Source organism: Scyliorhinus torazame, chromosome 27, assembly GCF_047496885.1.
Source record: "Scyliorhinus torazame isolate Kashiwa2021f chromosome 27, sScyTor2.1, whole genome shotgun sequence".
Taxonomy (NCBI): domain Eukaryota; kingdom Metazoa; phylum Chordata; class Chondrichthyes; order Carcharhiniformes; family Scyliorhinidae; genus Scyliorhinus; species Scyliorhinus torazame.
The window spans coordinates 3,058,022-3,077,655 of NC_092733.1; the positions used below are offsets into that span (position 1 = coordinate 3,058,022).

Here is a 19,634-nt window from a genome sequence, read left to right on the forward strand (position 1 = left end):
ATCTTGCGGTGGGCGCGCCTGCGCAGTGCGTCCCTCGTTGTGGCCGTTATTCTTGGCGCGCACCTGCGCGGGAGACCGCGAAAAGCGCGGGAAGCGGCCGCTGTCGTCCGGGCCGTGGGGCGGGAAGAAATCGACGGCCTGGATGCGTTCAACGTCGTGGGCGGCCTGGCTTGCCGATTCGACGGCTGGGGACCCCCTCCGTGCCAACTCGGACGCCTGGAATCGGGCAAAACGGCAGGTCGCATTTTCATGGAGGACACAGGCTTCCACAGCAGACGCTAAGGTGAGGCTCTTTATTTTAAGAAGCTGCTGGCGTAGGCCACTGGAGGCAACGCCAAAAACAATCTGGTCCCTGATCATGGACTCTGTGGTGGTGCCGTAACCGCAGGACTGCGCTAGAATCCGGAGGTGCGTCAAAAAGGGTTGAAAAAGCTCTTCCTTACCTTGCAGGCGTTGCTGAAAGATGTATCTTTCGAAAGTTTCGTTTACTTCAGTTTGAAAGTGCTGGTCCATTTTGAGGATGACCGTGTCATATTTGGCCTGGTTTTCGCCTTCCTCGAACACCAGTGAATTAAAGACATCATTTGGGTGGGGGCCTGCGTAGAAGAGGAGCATTGCAATCTTCGAATCATCCGAGACATTCTGTTTTTCGGTGGCACGGATGTACAGGTCAAATCGCTGCCTGTAGAGCTTCCAGTTGGTGCCTAGGTTCCCCGTGACTTGCATCGGCTGCGGTTTGCCGGTGTGGTCCATGTCCAGAATGGCAGGTTGGTAGGCAGGTATCGATCCACTCCTGTACCATGTGGTGTTGGGTGTTCTAACACACAGAAGAGCCAACACAGTTGCATATGGTACAACACTTGTTTATTTAAACTCACTATTTACAACTTGGTCTTTGCACTCTGCACGTGGGGGGCTCCCTGCTTGTGGTGTTTCCACAGCTCTTTCATGCTTCCTTCTCCCCAGACCTACTGACCTCCAGGTGTCGTGCTCGTGCTTTTTATGTGGTTGGTGTTCTTGTCTGTGATTGGTTGTGGTGTTGTGTACTCTGATTTGCCTGTTAGTGTGTCCATCATGATGTGTGTGTTTGAATATCATGACAAGACCCTGCTTGTGATTTTCCACACTTCCCGCTGTTTAAATCCGGGATTATCCACAAGCTCCTTGCTGCTGCTATGGGAGGATTCACGGTCCTAGGTCACCCTCCTGTACTTCATCCCAGTCAGCCCTTCACATGTCAGCTAGACCCTCAGTGGAGGTCCACTCAACTGAAAGGGTATCAGGGCTGAGCTAAAGCCTGTTGTCACATTTCCCAAGAGGGGAGACTGTTGATCTTGCCCCACCCCAGCCCAGTTGGGGGGCCACATGGGCTCCAGTTTTCTGTGTTTTTCTGGTATGAAGATGCACGAGTGTTGGAGCCGCACTCAATGAGGCAAGTTCAGAGAATTCCTTCACGCTGATTGTTGGACAGGAGGTAAGTTACCCCTCGCAGGATTCCCAGCATCCGACGAGTCTTGAAGCTTCAGTATTCACATGGCTGTCACAGCGGTGATCACAGTGAGCCCATTTCCTCCTTGTGTGCAGTTCATCAAGGCTACAACTACTAAATCGCTGGCTTTGAAAGCAGACCAAGGCAGGCCAGCAGCATGGTTCAATTCCCGTATCAGCCTCCCCGAACAGGTGCCGGAATTTGGCGACTAGGGGCTTTTCACAGTAACTTCATTTGAAGCCTACTTGTGACAATAAGCGATTTTCATTTCAACTAACCCAGGCAGTGAGCGAGGGGCGTTCAGCCAGGGATCCTCTTCTTGGTATCTCTCCAGTTACGCACCCAATCCTGTGACGTACGGCCTTCCGACACCAATTGGAAAGCAAAAAGGCTCATGACCCAGCAGGATGATGCTTCACTGTCAGGCAAAAAAAGGTTTCCCCATTGTCAATGTTTACATATCTGGGAAAGGGAAATTTGCAACAATGGTCTGATCCCAGGGGCCGATGATTTCTCTCCAGGGTCGCACACAGCAGTGTCCTGGAGATTGATCTTTAATCCCCGGAGCCTCCAGGCTAAACCTGGAGGGTAGGCAACACTCAATCACTCAGGGTTTGGATCTGGGCTCACTACATTGCTTTTGTACGTCCTGTTGCTACCCCCAGAATGACATTCATCCCTGGGGAGTTAAATGAATAGTATGTCAGCGTCAGTCAGTTTCAATCACTTCCTGTCACTTGTGGCTTGTCAGTTGCGCTACTTCTCTGAATTCTAACCTCTCCATTCTCAGAAGTTACTGCCATACCGCCTGACCGCCTTTCCCCCGGCTTCTCGGTATTGACGACACTTTTTCAATTCATCGACCTCTTCACTGTCACTACAACACACAGTCCAGAGAGGTAAGCGGCCAATGGTACCAGCGACCTTCAATATCTCAGCGCAGTCAGCCAGTATATTCTGCGAGGCTAGCTTCAGTTCAGCGCATTCACACCAGGCTCAAGAGGAAATGGGTTCCACTCCAGACATTTGAGCACATCAAGGCCTGTACTCCAGTACTGAGGGAGTGCCGCACTGTCAGAGGGTCAGTACTGAGGGAGTGCCGCACTGTCAGAGGGTCAGTACTGAGGGAGTGCCGCACTGTCAGAGGGTCAGTACTGAGGGAGTGCCGCACTGTCAGAGGGTCAGTACTGAGGGCGTGCCGCACTGTCAGAGGGTCAGTACTGAGGGAGTGCCGCACTGTCAGAGGGTCAGTACTGAGGGAGTGCCGCACTGTCAGAGGGTCAGTACTGAGGGAGCACTGCACTGTCAGAGGGTCAGTACTGAGGGAGTGCTGCACTGTCAGAGGGTCAGTACTGAGGGAGTGCCGCACTGTCAGAGGGTCAGTACTGAGGGAGTGCCGCACTGTCAGAGGGTCAGTACTGAGGGAGCACTGCACTGTCAGAGGGTCAGTACTGAGGGAGTGCCGCACTGTCAGAGGGTCAGTGCTGAGGGAGTGCCGCACTGTCAGAGGGTCAGTACTGAGGGACTGCTGCACTGTCAGAGGGTCAGTACGGAGGGAGCACTGCACTGTCAGAGGGTCAGGACTGAGGGAGCACTGCACTGTCAGAGGGTCGGAACTGAGGGAGTGCTGCACTGTCAGAGGGTCAGTACTGAGGGAGTGCTGCACTGTCAGAAGGTCAGTACTGAGGGAGTGCCGCACTGTCAGAGGGTCAGAACTGAGGGAATGCTGCACTGTCAGAGGGTCAGTACTGAGGGAGTGCCGCACTGTCAGAGGGTCAGTACTGAGGGAGTGCTGCACTGTCAGAGGGTCAGTACTGAGGGAGTGCTCACTGTCAGAGGGTCAGTACTGAGGGAGTGCTGCACTGTCAGAGGGTCAGTACTGAGGGAGTGCCGCACTGTCAGAGGGTCAGTACTGAGGGAGTGCCGCACTGTCAGAGGGTCAGTACTGAGGGACTGCTGCACTGTCAGAGGGTCAGTACTGAGGGAGCACTGCACTGTCAGAGGGTCAGGACTGAGGGAGCACTGCACTGTCAGAGGGTCGGAACTGAGGGAGTGCTGCACTGTCAGAGGGTCAGTACTGAGGGAGTGCTGCACTGTCAGAAGGTCAGTACTGAGAGAGTGCCGCACTGTCAGAGGGTCAGAACTGAGGGAATGCTGCACTGTCAGAGGGTCAGTACTGAGGGAGTGCTGCACTGTCAGAGGGTCAGTACTGAGGGAGTGCTGCACTGTCAGAGGGTCAGTACTGAGAGAGTGCTCACTGTCAGAGGGTCAGTACTGAGGGAGTGCTGCACTGTCAGAGGGTCAGTACTGAGGGAGTGCCGCACTGTCAGAGGGTCAGTACTGAGGGAGTGCTGCACTGTCAGAGGGTCAGTACTGAGGGAGTGCCGCACTGTCAGAGGGTCAGTACTGAGGGAGTGCCGCACTGTCAGAGGGTCAGTACTGAGGGACTGCTGCACTGTCAGAGGGTCAGTACTGAGGGAGCACTGCACTGTCAGAGGGTCAGGACTGAGGGAGCACTGCACTGTCAGAGGGTCGGAACTGAGGGAGTGCCGCACTGTCAGAGGGTCAGTACTGAGGGAGTGCTGCACTGTCAGAGGGTCAGTACTGAGGGAGTGCTCACTGTCAGAGGGTCAGTACTGAGGGAGTGCTGCACTGTCAGAGGGTCAGTACTGAGGGAGTGCCGCACTGTCAGAGGGTCAGTACTGAGGGAGTGCTGCACTGTCAGAGGGTCAGTACTGAGGGAGTGCCGCACTGTCAGAGGGTCAGTACTGAGGGAGTGCCGCACTGTCAGAGGGTCAGTACTGAGGGACTGCTGCACTGTCAGAGGGTCAGTACTGAGGGAGCACTGCACTGTCAGAGGGTCAGGACTGAGGGAGCACTGCACTGTCAGAGGGTCGGAACTGAGGGAGTGCTGCACTGTCAGAGGGTCAGTACTGAGGGAGTGCTGCACTGTCAGAAGGTCAGTACTGAGAGAGTGCCGCACTGTCAGAGGGTCAGAACTGAGGGAATGCTGCACTGTCAGAGGGTCAGTACTGAGGGAGTGCTGCACTGTCAGAGGGTCAGTACTGAGGGAGTGCTGCACTGTCAGAGGGTCAGTACTGAGGGAGTGCTCACTGTCAGAGGGTCAGTACTGAGGGAGTGCTGCACTGTCAGAGGGTCAGTACTGAGGGAGTGCCGCACTGTCAGAGGGTCAGTACTGAGGGAGTGCCGCACTGTCAGAGGGTCAGTACTGAGGGACTGCTGCACTGTCAGAAGGTCAGTACTGAGGGAGCACTGAACTGTCAGAGGGTCAGGACTGAGGGAGCACTGCACTGTCAGAGGGTCGGAATTGAGGGAGTGCTGCACTGTCAGAGGGTCAGTACTGAGGGAGTGCTGCACTGTCAGAAGGTCAGTACTGAGGGAGTGCCCCACTGTCAGAGGGTCAGAACTGAGGGAATGCTGCACTGTCAGAGGGTCAGTACTGAGGGAGTGCTGCACTGTCAGAGGGTCAGTACTGAGGGAGTGCCGCACTGTCAGAGGGTCAGTACTGAGGGACTGCTGCACTGTCAGAGGGTCAGTACTGAGGGAGCACTGCACTGTCAGAGGGTCAGGACTGAGGGAGCACTGCACTGTCAGAGGGTCGGAACTGAGGGAGTGCTGCACTGTCAGAGGGTCAGTACTGAGGGAGTGCTGCACTGTCAGAAGGTCAGTACTGAGGGAGTGCCGCACTGTCAGAGGGTCAGAACTGAGGGAATGCTGCACTGTCAGAGGGTCAGTACTGAGGGAGTGCCGCACTGTCAGAGGGTCAGTACTGAGGGAGTGCTGCACTGTCAGAGGGTCAGTACTGAGGGAGTGCTCACTGTCAGAGGGTCAGTACTGAGGGAGTGCTGCACTGTCAGAGGGTCAGTACTGAGGGAGTGCCGCACTGTCAGAGGGTCAGTACTGAGGGACTGCTGCACTGTCAGAGGGTCAGTACTGAGGGAGCACTGCACTGTCAGAGGGTCAGGACTGAGGGAGCACTGCACTGTCAGAGGGTCGGAACTGAGGGAGTGCTGCACTGTCAGAGGGTCAGTACTGAGGGAGTGCTGCACTGTCAGAGGGTCAGGACTGAGGGAGCACTGCACTGTCAGAGGGTCGGAACTGAGGGAGTGCTGCACTGTCAGAGGGTCAGTACTGAGGGAGTGCTGCACTGTCAGAAGGTCAGTACTGAGGGAGTGCCGCACTGTCAGAGGGTCAGAACTGAGGGAATGCTGCACTGTCAGAGGGTCAGTACTGAGGGAGCACTGCACTGTCAGAGGGTCAGTACTGAGGGAGTGCTGCACTGTCTGAGGGTCAGTACTGAGGGAGTGCCGCACTGTCAGAGGGTCAGTACTGAGGGACTGCTGCACTGTCAGAGGGTCAGTACTGAGGGAGCACTGCACTGTCAGAGGGTCAGGACTGAGGGAGCACTGCACTGTCAGAGGGTCGGAACTGAGGGAGTGCTGCACTGTCAGAGGGTCAGTACTGAGGGAGTGCTGCACTGTCAGAAGGTCAGTACTGAGGGAGTGCCGCACTGTCAGAGGGTCAGAACTGAGGGAATGCTGCACTGTCAGAGGGTCAGTACTGAGGGAGTGCCGCACTGTCAGAGGGTCAGTACTGAGGGAGTGCTGCACTGTCAGATGGTCAGTACTGAGGGAGTGCCGCACTGTCAGAGGGTCAGTACTGAGGGAGCACTGCACTGTCAGAGGGTCAGTACTGAGGGAGTGCTGCACTGTCAGAGGGTCAGTACTGAGGGAGTGCCGCACTGTCAGAGGGTCAGTACTGAGGGAGTGCTGCACTGTCAGAGGGTCAGTACTGAGGGAGTGCCGCACTGTCAGAGGGTCAGTACTGAGGGAGTGCCGCACTGTCAGAGGGTCAGTACTGAGGGACTGCTGCACTGTCAGAGGGTCAGTACTGAGGGAGCACTGCACTGTCAGAGGGTCAGGACTGAGGGAGCACTGCACTGTCAGAGGGTCGGAACTGAGGGAGTGCCGCACTGTCAGAGGGTCAGTACTGAGGGAGTGCTGCACTGTCAGAGGGTCAGTACTGAGGGAGTGCTCACTGTCAGAGGGTCAGTACTGAGGGAGTGCTGCACTGTCAGAGGGTCAGTACTGAGGGAGTGCCGCACTGTCAGAGGGTCAGTACTGAGGGAGTGCTGCACTGTCAGAGGGTCAGTACTGAGGGAGTGCCGCACTGTCAGAGGGTCAGTACTGAGGGAGTGCCGCACTGTCAGAGGGTCAGTACTGAGGGACTGCTGCACTGTCAGAGGGTCAGTACTGAGGGAGCACTGCACTGTCAGAGGGTCAGGACTGAGGGAGCACTGCACTGTCAGAGGGTCGGAATTGAGGGAGTGCTGCACTGTCAGAGGGTCAGTACTGAGGGAGTGCTGCACTCTCAGAAGGTCAGTACTGAGGGAGTGCCGCACTGTCAGAGGGTCAGAACTGAGGGAATGCTGCACTGTCAGAGGGTCAGTACTGAGGGAGTGCTGCACTGTCAGAGGGTCAGTACTGAGGGAGTGCCGCACTGTCAGAGGGTCAGTACTGAGGGACTGCTGCACTGTCAGAGGGTCAGTACTGAGGGAGCACTGCACTGTCAGAGGGTCAGGACTGAGGGAGCACTGCACTGTCAGAGGGTCGGAACTGAGGGAGTGCTGCACTGTCAGAGGGTCAGTACTGAGGGAGTGCTGCACTGTCAGAAGGTCAGTACTGAGGGAGTGCCGCACTGTCAGAGGGTCAGAACTGAGGGAATGCTGCACTGTCAGAGGGTCAGTACTGAGGGAGTGCCGCACTGTCAGAGGGTCAGTACTGAGGGAGTGCTGCACTGTCAGAGGGTCAGTACTGAGGGAGTGCTCACTGTCAGAGGGTCAGTACTGAGGGAGTGCTGCACTGTCAGAGGGTCAGTACTGAGGGAGTGCCGCACTGTCAGAGGGTCAGTACTGAGGGACTGCTGCACTGTCAGAGGGTCAGTACTGAGGGAGCACTGCACTGTCAGAGGGTCAGGACTGAGGGAGCACTGCACTGTCAGAGGGTCGGAACTGAGGGAGTGCTGCACTGTCAGAGGGTCAGTACTGAGGGAGTGCTGCACTGTCAGAGGGTCAGGACTGAGGGAGCACTGCACTGTCAGAGGGTCGGAACTGAGGGAGTGCTGCACTGTCAGAGGGTCAGTACTGAGGGAGTGCTGCACTGTCAGAAGGTCAGTACTGAGGGAGTGCCGCACTGTCAGAGGGTCAGAACTGAGGGAATGCTGCACTGTCAGAGGGTCAGTACTGAGGGAGCACTGCACTGTCAGAGGGTCAGTACTGAGGGAGTGCTGCACTGTCTGAGGGTCAGTACTGAGGGAGTGCCGCACTGTCAGAGGGTCAGTACTGAGGGACTGCTGCACTGTCAGAGGGTCAGTACTGAGGGAGCACTGCACTGTCAGAGGGTCAGGACTGAGGGAGCACTGCACTGTCAGAGGGTCGGAACTGAGGGAGTGCTGCACTGTCAGAGGGTCAGTACTGAGGGAGTGCTGCACTGTCAGAAGTTCAGTACTGAGGGAGTGCCGCACTGTCAGAGGGTCAGAACTGAGGGAATGCTGCACTGTCAGAGGGTCAGTACTGAGGGAGTGCCGCACTGTCAGAGGGTCAGTACTGAGGGAGTGCTGCACTGTCAGATGGTCAGTACTGAGGGAGTGCCGCACTGTCAGAGGGTCAGTACTGAGGGAGTGCTGCACTGTCAGAGGGTCAGTACTGAGGGAGTGCTGCACTGTCAGAGGATCAGTACTGAGGGAGTGCTGCACTGTCAGAGAGTCAGTACTGAGAGAGTGCTGCACTGTCAAAGGGTCAGTTCTGAGGGAGTGCTGCACTGTCAGAGGGTCAGTACTGAGGGAGTGTCGCACTGTCAGAGGGTCAGTACTGAGGGAGTGCCGCACTGTCAGAGGGTCAATACTGAGGGAATGCTGCACTGTCAGAGGTTCAGTACTGAGGGAGCGCCGCACTGTGAGAGGGTCAGTACTGAGGGAGTGCCGCACTGTCAGAGAGTCAGTACTGAGGGAGTGCTGCACTGTCAGAGGGTCAGTACTGAGGGAGCGCCGTACTGTGAGAGGGTCAGTACTGAGGGAGTGCTGCACTGTCAGAGGGTCAGTACTGAGGGAGTGCCGCACTGTCAGAGGGTCAGTACAGGGGGAGTGCTGCATTGTCATAGAGTCAGTACTGAGGCAGTGCCGCACTCTCAGAGGGTCAGTACTGAGGGAGTGCTGCACTGTCAGAGGGTCAGTACAGAGGGAGTGCTGCACTGTCAGAGAGTCAGTACTGAGGTAGTTCTGCATTGATGAAGAGTCACGACTGAGGGAGTGCTGCACTGTCAGAGGGTCAGTACTGAGGGAGTGCTGCACTGTCAGAGGGTCAGTACTGAGGGAGTGCTGCACTGTCAGAGGATCAGTACTGAGGGAGTGCTGCACTGTCAGAGAGTCAGTACTGAGAGAGTGCTGCACTGTCAAAGGGTCAGTTCTGAGGGAGTGCTGCACTGTCAGAGGGTCAGTACTGAGGGAGTGTCGCACTGTCAGAGGGTCAGTACTGAGGGAGTGCCGCACTGTCAGAGGGTCAGTACTGAGGGAGTGCTGCACTGTCAGAGGGTCAGTACTGAGGGAGTGCAACACTGTCAGAGGGTCAGTACTGAGGGAGTGCTGCACTGTCAGAGGGTCAGTACTGAGGGAGTGCCGCATTGTCAGAGAGTCAGTACTGAGGGAGTGCCGTAATGTCAGAGGGTCAGTACTGAGGGAATGCTGCACTGTCAGAGGGTCAATACTGAGGGAGTGCCGCACTGTCAGAGGGTCAATACAGAGGGAGTGCTACTCTGTCAGAGGGTCAGTACTGAGGGAGTGCAACACTGTCAGAGGGTCAGTACTGAGGGAGTGCCGCACTGTCAGAGGGTCAGTACTGAGGGAGTGCCGCACTGTCAGAGGGTCAGTACTGAGGGAGTGCTGCACTGTCAGAGGGTCAGTACTGAGGGAGTGCAACACTGTCAGAGGGTCAGTACTGAGGGAGCTGTCAGAGGGTCAGTACTGAGGGAGTGCTGCACTGTCAGAGGGTCAGTACTGAGGGAGTGCTGCACTGTCAGAAGGTCAGTACTGAGGGAGTGCTGCACTGTCAGAGGGTCAGTACTGAGGGAGTGCTGCACTGTCAGAGGGTCAGTACTGAGGGAGTGCTGCATTGTCAGAGGGTCAGTACTGAGGGAGTGCTGCACTGTCAGCGTGTTAGTACTGATGGAGTGCTGCACTGTCAGAGGGTCAGTACTGAGGGAGCGCTGCACTGTCAGAGGGTCAGTACTGAGGGAGTGCCGCACTGTCAGAGGGTCAGTACTGAGGGAGTGCCGCACTGTCAGAGAGTCAGTACTGAGGGAGTGCTGCACTGTCAGAGGGTCAGTACTGAGGGAGTGCCGCACTGTCAGAGGGTCAGTACTGAGGGAGTGCCGCACTGTCAGAGGGTCAGTACTGAGGGAGTGCTGCACTGTCAGAGGGTCAGTATTGAGGGAGTGCTGCACCGTCAGAGGGTCAGTACTGAGGGAGTGCAGCACTGTCAGAGGGTTAGTACTGAGGGAGTGCCGCACTGTCAGAGGGTCAGTACTGAGGGAGTGCCGCACTGTCAGAGGGTCAGTACTGAGGGAGTGCTGCACTGTCAGAGGGTCAGTACTGAGGGAGTGCTGCACTGTCAGAGGGTCAGTACTGAGGGACTGCTGCACTGTCAGAGGGTCAGTACTGAGGGAGTGCTGCACTGTCAGAGGGTCAGTACTGAGGGAGTGCTGCACTGTCAGAGGATCAGTACTGAGGGAGCTGTCAGAGGGTCAGTACTGAGGGAGTGCCGCACTATCAGAGGGTCAGTACTGAGGGAGTGCTGCACTGTCAGAGGATCAGTACTGAGGGAGCTGTCAGAGGGTCAGTACTGAGGGTGTGCTGCACTGTCAGAAGGTCAGTACTGAGGGAGTGCCGCACTGTCAGTGGGTCAGTACTGAGGGAGTACTGCACTGTCAGAGGGTCAGTACTGAGGGAGTGCTGCACTGTCAGAGGGTCAGTACTGAGGGAGTGCTGCACTGTCAGAGGGTCAGTACTGAGAGAGTGCCGCACTGTGAGAGGGTCAGTGCTGAGGGAGTGCTGCACTGTCAGTGGGTCAGTACTGAGGGAGTGCTGCACTGTCAGAGGGTCAGTACTGAGGGAGTGCTGCACTGTCAGAGGGTCAGTACTGACGGAATGCTACTCTGTCAGAGGGTCAGTACTGAGGGAGTGCAACACTGTCAGAGGGTCAGTACTGAGGGAGTGCAGCACTGTCAGAGGGTCAGTACTGAGGGAGTGCTGCACTGTCAGAGGGTCAGTACTGAGGGAGTGCTGCACTGTCAGAGGGTCAGTACTGAGGGAGTGCTGCACTGTCAGAGGGTCAGTACTGAGGGAGTGCAGCACTGTCAGAGGGTCAGTACTGAGGGAGTGCCGCACTGTCAGAGGGTCAGTACTGAGGGAGTGCTGCACTGTCAGAGGGTCAGTACTGAGGAAGTGCCGCACTGTCAGAGGGTCAGTACTGAGGGGGTGCTGCACTGTCAGAGGGTCAGTACTGAGGGAGTGCCGCACTGTCAGAGGGTCAGTACTGAGGGAGTGCCGCACTGTCAGAGGGTCAGTACTGAGGGAGTGCTGCACTGTCAGAGGGTCAGTACAGAGGGAGTGCTGCACTGTCAGAGAGTCAGTACTGAGGTAGTTCTGCATTGATGAAGAGTCACGACTGAGGGAGTGCTGCACTGTCAGAGTGTCAGTACTGAGGGAGTGGTGCATTGTCAGAGAGTCAGTACTGAGGGAGTGCCGCATTGTCAGAGAGTCAGTACTGAGGGAGTGCCGTAATGTCAGAGGGTCAGTACTGAGGGAATGCTGCACTGTCAGAGGGTCAATACTGAGGGAGTGCCGCACTGTCAGAGGGTCAATACAGAGGGAGTGCTACTCTGTCAGAGGGTCAGTACTGAGGGAATGCAACACTGTCAGAGCGCCAGTACTGAGGGAGTGCCGCACTGTCAGAGGGTCAGTACTGAGGGAGTGCCGCACTGGCAGAGGGTCAGTACTGAGGGAGTGCTGCACTGTCAGAGGGTCAGTACTGAGGGAGTGCAACACTGTCAGAGGGTCAGTACTGAGGGAGTGCTGCACTGTCAGAGGGTCAGTACTGAGGGAGTGCCGCACTGTCAGAGCGTCAGTACTGAGGGAGTGCAGCACTGTCAGAGGGTCAGTACAGAGGGAGTGCAGCACTGTCAGAGGGTCAGTACTGAGGGAGTGCTGCACTGTCAGAGGGTCAGTACTGAGGGAGTGCTGCACTGTCAGAGGGTCAGTACTGAGGGAGTGCTGCACTGTCAGAGGGTCAGTACTGAGGGAGCTGTCAGAGGGTCAGTCCTGAGAGAGTGCTGCACTGTCAGAGGGTCAGTACTGAGGGAGTGCCGCACTGTCAGAGGGTCAGTACTGAGGGAGTGCCGCACTGTCAGAGGGTCAGTACTGAGGGAGTGCTGCACTGTCAGAGGGTCAGTACTGAAGGAGTGCAGCACTGTCAGAGGGTCAGTACTGAGGGAGTGCTGCACTGTCAGAGGGTCAGTACTGAGGGAGTGCAGCACTGTCAGTGGGTCAGTACTGAGGGAGTGCAGCACTGTCAGTGGGTCAGTACTGAGGGAGTGCTGCACTGTCAGAGGGTCAGTACTGAGGGAGTGCAGCACTGTCAGTGGGTCAGTACTGAGGGAGTGCTGCACTGTCACCTGGTCAATGCACTGGTCAAAAGTATGTGAGATTTTACAGATACAAGGGCAGCTGAAGGCTGGGGAGTGGGTGCCCACATGGACCCTGCAGCATAACAGTGGGCAGTGCTCAGAGGCTGAGCAATGTTTACCTTTCCTCCTCCTTGGGCCCCGGTCTCCCCTCCAGTATCACAGGGCTGGGTACTGGGAGCTGCTGGGGGATTTCTCATTGGCACAGCCCCGCTCTGCTCGGTATTTCTGCAGCATTTTGATAACTAGCCCAGTTGCTAGCAAAGGAATTTTGGAAAGAGGATGCCATTATTATTATTATTATGAAACCGGAATCAGCAATTCCTCAGCCCTGGGTGGGTCAGCTAATCAGGAAACAGCCAGAAAACAACGTTAAGCATGTTCCAGCGATCCCCCTGGTCATTTAAATGAATGCATAGTTTCTGTGCCTCTACATAACGCTCTTAACTGCCCTCTGACAATCAAGCTGAACTGGACTCGAGGTGGCTACTTCACAGTCAAGAATCGCCATGTTGGCCTTGCCCTTGACACCCATAATCCTGTGAATGAAACTTTAAAAATATCTCAGGGCTCAGCATGTGACTAAGTTCTGGAAATCAGGCAGCAAAGAAACTTCTTCTTTCTATCATCTGAAGTCAATCTCTCCAACACTCTCTCTCCTATTGCCTATCTCTTTATCTCTCTTTTACACCAAACGCTGTGATGGTCTCTATTCTCAATCTAAATTCCCTCGTGACTCTCCAGATCTTGCTCACTCTCTCTGGCTCTCTCTCTCTCTTATGATTTCCGCAGTTAGTGAGTGTGGTTAGCTTTGTTAGTTAATATGGAGGTTCTGTGATGGTGGGTAAGTGCTGTACGTATCAGCGTTTCAGCAGTCAATCCGTCAGTCTGATGCTGAGGTTGGATATTTATCAGTTCACGATATTTTGCAAGACTGAAGACGGTGAGCACTCCAGCGATTGGTAAATTTGATTTTTCTCATTCTAGAGACTGCACTCACTCACAGGAAGGTCAGAGTTCCTCCACTGAAGGATCCACTTGCGTAAACATGAAACAAGCGGCCAGACAGGAGCAGTAACGGAGGCACTCGATTGCTGCAGGTACTGATAACCCACTCCCCCTGTCGAGCAACTGGGGACACCGGGGTGGGACAGAGGTCAAACGTCCGAGAGAGGGGGCAGTTATTCAACCTGTTGCCAGGTTGACATTAGGGCTTCCAGTCCCACATGACCCCCAATACATACTACCACAGGGTACATGTGTGAAGGGTCAGTGGGACACAGGGGTGAAGGGTCAGTGGGACACAGGGGTGAAGGGTCAGTGGGACTTGTAGGGGTTTAAGGTTAGTGAGAGGTGCGAAGGGTCAGTGGGATTGGGAGGTGTGAAGGGTCAGTGGGGCTGGGAGGGGTGAAGGGTCAGTGGGACTGGGAGGGGTGAAGGGTCAGTGGGTCTGGAAGGAGTTAAGGATCAGTGGGACTGTGAATGGTGTGGTGTGGGTAGAACTGGGTAAATGAAGGGTTTGTGCCGAATGACAGGGTTTCCTGTTGGGTTGTTTGCAGACTGCTCGCGGATGATGCACCTTTAGCAGCTGCATTTGCATTTCTCACATTTCACTCACTCTGTGTGGTTCCCGCTGGCTAGAACAGTATTTATTGCCCAAGCCGAGCCCCTGACGATGCAGTGGCACTATTTTCAATAACACTAGTGGTTCATTCTGAGCAGTGTATAATAGAGCACAGACGGAGCTGTTTTGATCATTCGGACTTCTGTAATCTTTGGTACAACACTCTATCCCCACAACCGTCCCCACAGCCTGATTTACCCAAACAACGTTTCAAAGATCCAATTGATTCTGCTTTCAACACACTTTCAGGCAGAGCGTTTAACTCACGACAATTGACTGGAAAAATTCCCCATTCTCTAGTTACTGAGCAGTCTGTGTACATCAATCTGTGTCCTCTAGTTACTGAGCAGTCTGTATACATCAATCTGTGTCCTCTAGTTACTGAGCAGCCTGTGTACATCAATCTGTGTCCTCTAGTTACTGAGCAGCCTGTGTACATCAATCTGTGTCCTCTAGTTACTGAGCAGTCTGTGTACATCAATCTGTGTCCTCTAGTTACTGAGCAGTCTGTGTACATCAATCTGTGTCCTCTAGTCACTGAGCAGCCTGTATACACCAATCTGTGTCCTCTAGTTACTGAGCAGTCTGTATACATCAATCTGTGTCCTCTAGTTACTGAGCAGTCTGTGTACATCAATCTGTGTCCTCTAGTTACTGAGCAGTCTGTATACACCAATCTGTGTCCTCTAGTTACTGAGCAGTCTGTATACATCAATCTGTGTCCTCTAGTTACTGAGCAGCCTGTGTACATCAATCTGTGTCCTCTAGTTACTGAGCAGCCTGTGTACATCAATCTGTGTCCTCTAGTTACTGAGCAGTCTGTGTACATCAATCTGTGTCCTCTAGTTACTGAGCAGTCTGTGTACATCAATCTGTGTCCTCTAGTTACTGAGCAGCCTGTATACACCAATCTGTGTCCTCTAGTTACTGAGCAGTCTGTATACATCTATCTGTGTCCTCTAGTTACTGAGCAGCCTGTGTACATCAATCTGTGTCCTCTAGTTACTGAGCAGTCTGTGTACATCAATCTGTGTCCTCTAGTTACTGAGCAGTCTGTGTACATCAATCTGTGTCCTCTAGTTACTGAGCAGTCTGTATACATCAATCTGTGTCCTCTAGTTACTGAGCAGCCTGTATACATCAATCTGTGTCCTCTAGTTACTGAGCAGCCTGTGTACATCAATCTGTGCCCTCTAGTTACTGAGCAGTCTGTGTACATCAATCTGTGTCCTCTAGTTACTGAGCAGTCTGTATACATCTATCTGTGTCCTCTAGTTACTGAGCAGTCTGTATACATCTATCTGTGTCCACTAGTTACTGAGCAGCCTGTGTACATCAATCTGTGTCCTCTAGTTACTGAGCAGTCTGTATACATCAATCTGTGTCCTCTAGTTACTGAGCAGTCTGTGTACATCAATCTGTGTCCTCTAGTTACTGAGCAGCCTGTATACATCAATCTGTGTCCTCTAGTTACTGAGCAGTCTGTGTACATCAATCTGTGTCCTCTAGTTACTGAGCAGTCTGTATACATCAATCTGTGTCCTCTAGTTACTGAGCAGTCTGTGTACATCAATCTGTGTCCTCTAGTTACTGAGCAGCCTGTGTACATCAATCTGTGTCCTCTAGTTACTGAGCAGCCTGTGTACATCAATCTGTGTCCTCTAGTTACTGAGCAGTCTGTGTACATCAATCTGTGTCCTCTAGTTACTGAGCAGTCTGTGTACATCAATCTGTGTCCTCTAGTTACTGAGCAGTCTGTATACATCAATCTGTGTCCTCTAGTTACTGAGCAGCCTGTGTACATCAATCTGTGTCCTCTAGTTACTGAGCAGCCTGTGTACATCAATCTGTGTCCTCTAGTTACTGAGCAGTCTGTGTACATCAATCTGTGTCCTCTAGTTACTGAGCAGTCTGTGTACATCAATCTGTGTCCTCTAGTTACTGAGCAGCCTGTATACATCAATCTGTGTCCTCTAGTTACTGAGCAGCCTGTGTACATCAATCTGTGTCCTCTAGTTACTGAGCAGTCTGTGTACATCAATCTGTGTCCTCTAGTTACTGAGCAGTCTGTGTGCATCAATCTGTGTCCTCCAGTTACTGAGCAGCCTGTGTACATCAATCTGTGTCCTCTAGTTACTGAGCAGTCTGTATACATCAATCTGTGTCCTCTAGTTACTGAGCAGTCTGTGTACATCAATCTGTGTCCTCTAGTTACTGAGCAGTCTGTGTACATCAATCTGTGTCCTCTAGTTACTGAGCAGTCTGTGTACATCAATCTGTGTCCTCTAGTTACTGAGCAGCCTGTGTACATCAATCTGTGTCCTCTAGTTACTGAGCAGTCTGTGTACATCAATCTGTGTCCTCTAGTTACTGAGCAGTCTGTGTACATCAATCTGTGTCCTCTAGTTACTGAGCAGTCTGTGTACATCAATCTGTGTCCTCTAGTTACTGAGCAGTCTGTGTACATCAATCTGTGTCCTCTAGTTACTGAGCAGTCTGTGTACATCAATCTGTGTCCTCTAGTTACTGAGCAGTCTGTGTACATCAATCTGTGTCCTCTAGTTACTGAGCAGTCTGTATACATCAATCTGTGTCCTCTAGTTACTGAGCAGCCTGTGTACATCAATCTGTGTCCTCTAGTTACTGAGCAGCCTGTGTACATCAATCTGTATCCTCTCGTTACTGAGCAGTCTGTATACATCAATCTGTGTCCTCTAGTTACTGAGCAGCCTGTGTACATCAATCTGTGTCCTCTAGTTACTGAGCAGCCTGTGTACATCAATCTGTGTCCTCTAGTTACTGAGCAGCCTGTGTACATCAATCTGTGTCCTCTAGTTACTGAGCAGCCTGTATACATCAATCTGTGTCCTCTAGTTACTGAGCAGTCTGTATACATCAATCTGTGTCCTCTAGTTACTGAGCAGCCTGTGTACATCAATCTGTGTCCTCTAGTTACTGAGCAGCCTGTGTACATCAATCTGTGTCCTCTAGTTACTGAGCAGTCTGTATACATCAATCTGTGTCCTCTAGTTACTGAGCAGCCTGTGTACATCAATCTGTGACCTCTAGTTACTGAGCAGTCTGTATACATCAATCTGTGTCCTCTAGTTACTGAGCAGTCTGTGTACATCAATCTGTGTCCTCTAGTTACTGAGCAGCCTGTATACATCAATCTGTGTCCTCTAGTTACTGAGCAGCCTGTGTACATCAATCTGTGTCCTCTAGTTACTGAGCAGCCTGTGTACATCAATCTGTGTCCTCTAGTTACTGAGCAGCCTGTATACATCAATCTGTGTCCTCTAGTTACTGAGCAGTCTGTGTACATCAATCTGTGTCCTCTAGTTACTGAGCAGTCTGTATACATCAATCTGTGTCCTCTAGTTACTGAGCAGTCTGTGTACATCAATCTGGGTCCTCTAGTTACTGAGCAGTCTGTATACATCAATCTGTGTCCTCTAGTTACTGAGCAGTCTGTATACATCAATCTGTGTCCTCTAGTTACTGAGCAGTCTGTGTACATCAATCTGTGTCCTCTAGTTACTGAGCAGCCTGTGTACATCAATCTGTGTCCTCTAGTTACTGAGCAGTCTGTATACATCAATCTGTGTCCTCTAGTTACTGAGCAGTCTGTGTACATCAATCTGGGTCCTCTAGTTACTGAGCAGTCTGTATACATCAATCTGTGTCCTCTAGTTACTGAGCAGCCTGTGTACATCAATCTGTGTCCTCTAGTTACTGAGCAGTCTGTGTACATCAATCTGGGTCCTCTAGTTACTGAGCAGTCTGTATACATCAATCTGTGTCCTCTAGTTACTGAGCAGTCTGTGTACATCAATCTGTGTCCTCTAGTTACTGAGCAGTCTGTATACATCAATCTGTGTCCTCTAGTTACTGAGCAGTCTGTGTACATCAATCTGTGTCCTCTAGTTACTGAGCAGCCTGTATACATCAATCTGTGTCCTCTAGTTACTGAGCAGTCTGTGTACATCAATCTGTGTCCTCTAGTTACTGAGCAGCCTATGTACATCAATCTGTGTCCTCTAGTTACTGAGCAGTCTGTGTACATCAATCTGTGTCCTCTAGTTACTGAGCAGTCTGTGTACATCAATCTGTGTCCTCTAGTTACTGAGCAGCCTGTATACATCTATCTGTGTCCTCTAGTTACTGAGCAGTCTGTATACATCTATCTGTGTCCTCTAGTTACTGAGCAGCCTGTATACATCAATCTGTGTCCTCTAGTTACTGAGCAGTCTGTATACATCAATCTGTGTCCTCTAGTTACTGAGCAGTCTGTGTACATCAATCTGTGTCCTCTAGTTACTGAGCAGTCTGTGTACATCAATCTGTGTCCTCTAGTTACTGAGCAGTCTGTGTACATCAATCTGTGTCCTCTAGTTACTGAGCAGCCTGTGTACATCAATCTGTGTCCTCTAGTTACTGAGCAGCCTGTGTACATCAATCTGTGTCCTCTAGTTACTGAGCAGCCTGTATACATCAATCTGTGTCCTCTAGTTACTGAGCAGTCTGTGTACATCAATCTGTGTCCTCTAGTTACTGAGCAGTCTGTATACATCAATCTGTGTCCTCTAGTTACTGAGCAGTCTGTGTACATCAATCTGGGTCCTCTAGTTACTGAGCAGTCTGTATACATCAATCTGTGTCCTCTAGTTACTGAGCAGTCTGTATACATCAATCTGTGTCCTCTAGTTACTGAGCAGTCTGTGTACATCAATCTGTGTCCTCTAGTTACTGAGCAGCCTGTATACATCAATCTGTGTCCTCTAGTTACTGAGCAGCCTGTGTACATCAATCTGTGTCCTCTAGTTACTGAGCAGCCTGTGTACATCAATCTGTGTCCTCTAGTTACTGAGCAGCCTGTATACATCAATCTGTGTCCTCTAGTTACTGAGCAGTCTGTGTACATCAATCTGTGTCCTCTAGTTACTGAGCAGTCTGTATACATCAATCTGTGTCCTCTAGTTACTGAGCAGTCTGTGTACATCAATCTGGGTCCTCTAGTTACTGAGCAGTCTGTATACATCAATCTGTGTCCTCTAGTTACTGAGCAGTCTGTATACATCAATCTGTGTCCTCTAGTTACTGAGCAGTCTGTGTACATCAATCTGTGTCCTCTAGTTACTGAGCAGCCTGTGTACATCAATCTGTGTCCTCTAGTTACTGAGCAGTCTGTATACATCAATCTGTGTCCTCTAGTTACTGAGCAGTCTGTGTACATCAATCTGGGTCCTCTAGTTACTGAGCAGTCTGTATACATCAATCTGTGTCCTCTAGTTACTGAGCAGCCTGTGTACATCAATCTGTGTCCTCTAGTTACTGAGCAGTCTGTGTACATCAATCTGGGTCCTCTAGTTACTGAGCAGTCTGTATACATCAATCTGTGTCCTCTAGTTACTGAGCAGTCTGTGTACATCAATCTGTGTCCTCTAGTTACTGAGCAGTCTGTATACATCAATCTGTGTCCTCTAGTTACTGAGCAGTCTGTGTACATCAATCTGTGTCCTCTAGTTACTGAGCAGCCTGTATACATCAATCTGTGTCCTCTAGTTACTGAGCAGTCTGTGTACATCAATCTGTGTCCTCTAGTTACTGAGCAGCCTATGTACATCAATCTGTGTCCTCTAGTTACTGAGCAGTCTGTGTACATCAATCTGTGTCCTCTAGTTACTGAGCAGTCTGTGTACATCAATCTGTGTCCTCTAGTTACTGAGCAGCCTGTATACATCTATCTGTGTCCTCTAGTTACTGA

The 19,634-nt window shown here is 52.2% G+C and overlaps 1 protein-coding gene and 1 long non-coding RNA gene across 5 annotated transcripts in view; one reads left to right on the forward strand and one right to left on the reverse strand.

Annotated features, from left to right (window-relative positions):
- Positions 1 to 19,634, reverse strand: part of LOC140403128 (uncharacterized) — a 437,756-nt gene that overhangs the window by 236,266 nt on the left and 181,856 nt on the right. The gene's annotated exons all lie outside the window — the stretch shown is intronic.
- The window catches only part of LOC140403125 (interleukin-12 receptor subunit beta-2-like), a 182,832-nt gene continuing 165,473 nt past the window's right edge, over positions 2,276 to 19,634 (forward strand). For all 4 annotated transcript variants that reach the window (XM_072490770.1, XM_072490771.1, XM_072490772.1 and 1 more), the window contains exons 1-2: positions 2,276 to 2,388; positions 13,231 to 13,343. The gene's annotated coding sequence lies outside the window, so the exon portion shown is untranslated. The remainder of the gene's footprint in view (positions 2,389 to 13,230; positions 13,344 to 19,634) is intronic.